Source organism: Giraffa tippelskirchi, chromosome 5 (genome assembly GCF_054371585.1).
Source record: "Giraffa tippelskirchi isolate mGirTip1 chromosome 5, T2T-mGirTip1v1.2.pri, whole genome shotgun sequence".
NCBI classification, from domain to species: Eukaryota; Metazoa; Chordata; class Mammalia; order Artiodactyla; family Giraffidae; genus Giraffa; species Giraffa tippelskirchi.
This window is the reverse complement of record NC_137279.1, coordinates 177484542-177489134: the sequence shown is the minus strand read 5'-3', so window position 1 is coordinate 177489134 and position 4593 is coordinate 177484542.

Genomic DNA, 4593 nt, shown 5'->3' with positions numbered 1-4593 from the left:
GGACCTGTGTACTTATTTGGGGGCATCAAAGAGGTGGAGAGATGGTCCCACTGCCACCACTCTGGAAGGGAGTTGAATTTCAAGAAAGAATGGGTGACTGCTCTGAAAAGCAAAAGGAAGCAGCTGTCTGAGGTCTGTGAGAAGGAAGGGGAGAGAGAGGGAAGTAATATTAATTGAGCATCTACTGTGTGCCCTGGATCGTACGGGTCACATTCCCATTCTTTATTTAGTTGTTGCAGCAGCCTGCAAGGGAGTATGTTGAGGAGACAGGTGAGGAAAGGTGAAGTCGCTGTGAAGTCACATTACGGGTATGTTGGTAGAGCCAGGGTTCAGACCTGGGTCTCCCTTGGTTCTGAGCTGATGCTCTTTCACTACATTCACCTTGTTAGCTTCTGAAGGAGGAGCCACTTAGGGAGCTGGCCTGGGACCAGGTGATTTCCTGGAAGTGGGAGCTAGCGCGTGCCCTCTTGAGACAGTCCTGGACCCTCTGCTCTGTGGGACGTCAGTGCCAAGCATGAGAACCTTTTCAACTTTAGATTGATAATGGATTGACACTATTCTGTGCCTAGGAAATACGACAGTAACTTGGAATAGGGGCTGAGGGTTGGGACAAGATGAACCTACAGAGAGAGTTTTGGCCTCTCTACGGCAACTAAGCAGCAGTTTAGTTCCTAAGGTTGAGACAGCTTGGTAGAGGTCAGGCCTGGCTTCCTGCCCTTCTGAAGGCCTGGCTCCATGTGGCAAGTTTTCAGTGTTTTCTGCATTAAAGTTTATAGAGTTCACCCAGATTTCCTCCAACAAATATGAAAGACCCCCCTCTCTGGCCACCCTTCCAGAGTGAGGGGCCCTCTTCATCTGTTGCCAGCTGGCAGAACGTGACTGGCACAGCTGATGACCTGACCTACTACAACGGGATCCTGCCACCCACCCAGGAAGGGATGTGCCTTTATTTTTTCTAACCATAAAACATGACTTCCAAACAATTCCCTGATATTTGTAGGGTCCTTTTCAGTTTACAAAGCACTTTTATTTCATATACATTTTCCTGCTCCTTGAAAATCTTCATACAAAGTATTTTAAACATATAGTCACCCAACTTGTATGTATAAATTGCTTCCTAATAATAGAAGTTGCCAGGCACTTCCTGGCTGTACAGTGGTTTAAGACTGCTTCCACTGCAGGGGCTGCGGGTTTGATCCTGGCTGGGGAGCTAAAATCTCACGTGCCACATGGCCAAAAATAAAGCTTAGAAGTTGCCATCTAATACCTACTGAGCGCCAGTTATTTCTGATTTGCATGACTAGTCTGCAAAGGAGCAGTATCCCCATTTTGACGGTAAGGAAATTCTGACGGGTTAAAGGACCCGGCTTAATGGCTGAGCTGAGATTCCAGTTAGGCCAGCTCTTCATTTTTGCTCATTACCAAGCTAGGTCTGCTGGTCTCCGCTCAGTCTGGGGAGCTTGGTAACATTAACCTTCCAGACCCAGAGCCTTAGTGACAACTGCTATGACCTGGAGTCTTGCCAGTAAGACCTAGGACCTGCTTTGAGCTTGCTGGCCCATCTCATTTGCCCTTTTCTGACCAGTTTTATAGGCTTTGTTTTCAGTGTTGGTTCAGGCTATTGAGTTCTGATTAGTCCATTTATTCACTCTCTGATTTCCTTTTTTGCTAACTTCTTTTATTTTCACCTTCATTCCTTTTTCCTCTTCCCTTCTCCATTTCCCCTCCCCTTCCTTCCTCCCTCCCGACTCTGTTCCTCTCTCTTCCTCCTAGTTACTGGGAATACTGACAGTGAAGCTGTGGCTCCTGTATTCTCTAGTGTGGGGTGGCTGCCAGGTTTCAACAGCAGGCAAACCTGGAAGGGTGGGGCTCCCATCAACTCCGGGCACTTGATCCTGGTGTGGTGACCACCCACAGGCTCCCTGCCCCTGGACTGAATTCACATGAAGCCCCTTCCCCTCCCATCAGCCTTATGGCCTGCATGCAATTCAGTTCCATCCATCAACATTTCTGAAGCAGCTATTAACGCATCAGGAAGCAGGGAGTTCTCCCTGCCTCACCTAAGGGAGTTCTAACTGGATGCCTCAGAGGGTCCGGAGCAGGGAAAGGATGTGGGTAGGTGTGGAGAAGGGAAAAGCTTAGCACGCATAGTCTATGTACAGGCCCTCTCTTCCCTCAGCACTGGAGGACCTTGACCCCTGAACTCTCCTCTATGATAGGAAAGATCTAAGGGACATCAACACAGCCACAGACAGAGCTCCTGGGTCCCAACTTCTGTTGGGATAGGCAGTCACCCCTGGTCTCCTTATGCTCTGAAAGTTCTGGGTTCCTTCTGCTATGAGATTCCAGATGAAAGCAGAGACCCACATGTACCTTTACCTGCAGGTCTTGCCACCTACCATCCAGTACTCCTTGGAATCAAGGCATTTTCCCAGTCTCTAGTCCACAGAGAGACATCAACCCATAACGATTTGGGTAACAATACTTTCCCATTCAGTCTCACAACATCATAGTGCAGGCAAATTACAGGATTGCTTTTGATGGAGCCTAGAAGATAGGCCTGGAACCAGTCCTACACAGGTTTGGGTATTGGGAAATAGTGATTATAACAGCATTTACTATTGATCCTAATTTCTAAGCCTTCATAATTCTGCAAGAAAATTATTGTTTCCATTTTGCCGATGAAGAAATCGAGGTTCAGTTAGATTAGGTAATTTGCCCATTTAAGGTCACATGGCTGCTAGGTGGCTCACCTGGGATTTTAACCAACCCAGACCTGATACTAAGGCCTTCTTAATGACTACATGGTAATTAAGCCTTGCTCCCTGGACTCCTACTCCCTGTCAGGTCCCACTACTCCTTTAGAGTGGTCCTATCCCAGAAGGATGTTCTTTCACATCTCTCTCATGGTTATTTGGCTTGGCCTAGGAATTGATGTTCCTTGAGAAGATGGGGTGTACTGAGCTGAGGCCAGGCTGCTAAGGGTAGGGTCTGAACAAGAACAGGGATCAGCTGGAGCCCTGTGAGGCTCCTCCTCGTTCTCCCTCCCCCATAGGGTGTCTTCTGGGGATTACAACATCTTGCTGTAGTCCCCAGGGTAATTTGGGACCCTGGGACAACCAGGGCTTGCTCTTCCTCTTCATTGGACACTGAGGAGCTGCAGGACTTTTCTCTTTCCCCTGCTCTGGGACACTGCTCAGGCCCTCAGCTTATGCCCTGAGGCTCCCACCCTGGGTTTAATTTTCACCAACCCTAATGTGAGTGACCAAACCAGGGTACAGCCTGCAGAGCTCCTTCACCTGCAGTAGCAGGCCAGTGATGGGAGAGGGAGGAGCCTCCAGGAAGAGGTGAAAAATAACTACCACTTTACCCTTCAGAGTTCTTGCCTGAGACCCATGTAACAAAAGACAGATGAACAGGAGAAAAACAAGTTTATTCATGTGTATATCTCACAAACCTGAGAGACACCCAGGGAAAATGAGTTAACTCACCTAGGTGGTCTGACATATTCCGTTGTATCCAACTCTGCCACCCCATGTAGCCCAGCAGGCTCCTATGTCTGTGAGATTTCCCAGGCAAGAATACTGGAGTGGGTTGTCATTTCCTCCTCCAGGGTATCTTCTCAACCCAGGGATTGAATTCACGTCTCCTGCATTCTTTACCACTGAGCCACCTGGGAAGCCCTACGTGGCCTAAACCAGCAGTTTAAATACCATCTTTGGCCAAAGACGAAGTAAAGGTGAGGGTGAGGGAGCCAGTTATGGGAGGTTGCCAGGAAGAGCAAGGTAAACAAGGGTAAGGTTTGTTTTGCAGATTAAGTCTCTGCCTTCCCCATCAGTAAGATTCTCTTACTATTTAGCTGTTTTCTCCTAGTGCAGCGAGGGAGTCACCTTCACAAATAGAGATTTCCTTTATAAGTGTAAATTTCCCTTTCAAAAAAAGTAATTCCTACTCTGTTTTTCTGAGTCATTCCTTTTGACTGTGGGAGACTGGCACTTAAACCCAGAGTTCCAAGGCAGGATGATAGGTGTCATTTACAGTTGTTCCCAGGGGTCTGTGGGAGCAGCCCTGGGGAGGGCCCTAACCTGGCCTGTACTGGACATTGGCACCCAGGAGTGAATAAGACAGTCCCTCCTGCTAGGAACTCAGAGGAAGGGAAACTCCCTTCGGAACAAGGTGCTGGGGAACACAGGCAGGATGCCAAAACTCTTCACAGGAGAGGAGAAGGCTGAGAGGATTGAATCTGGTCTTGGAGAATGAGTTAAGTGTTTACTAAAGAAGAAGAAGGCTATTTCCAATGGAAGGGAAGCTTTAGTGTTTTGGGGAACAGTGAAACATTTGAGGTAGTGAAGATTGTCCTGGGTGAGGAGATGAGGTTGGTAAGGTAGCCGGGGACTGGGTCCTGAAGGGTATTGGATGCCAGGATAAAGAATTTCAGGTTGTGGACAGTAGAGAATTTTAAAGCCAAGAGATCGCACGATTACGTTCATGCCTGAGGTTCCTGTGGTCTGTGCAGTCCTCTGTGTCAACAAAAAATTAACCAGTCGCTCTAAGAAAGAAATGGAAAATTTTATTTGAGCCATACTGAGGATT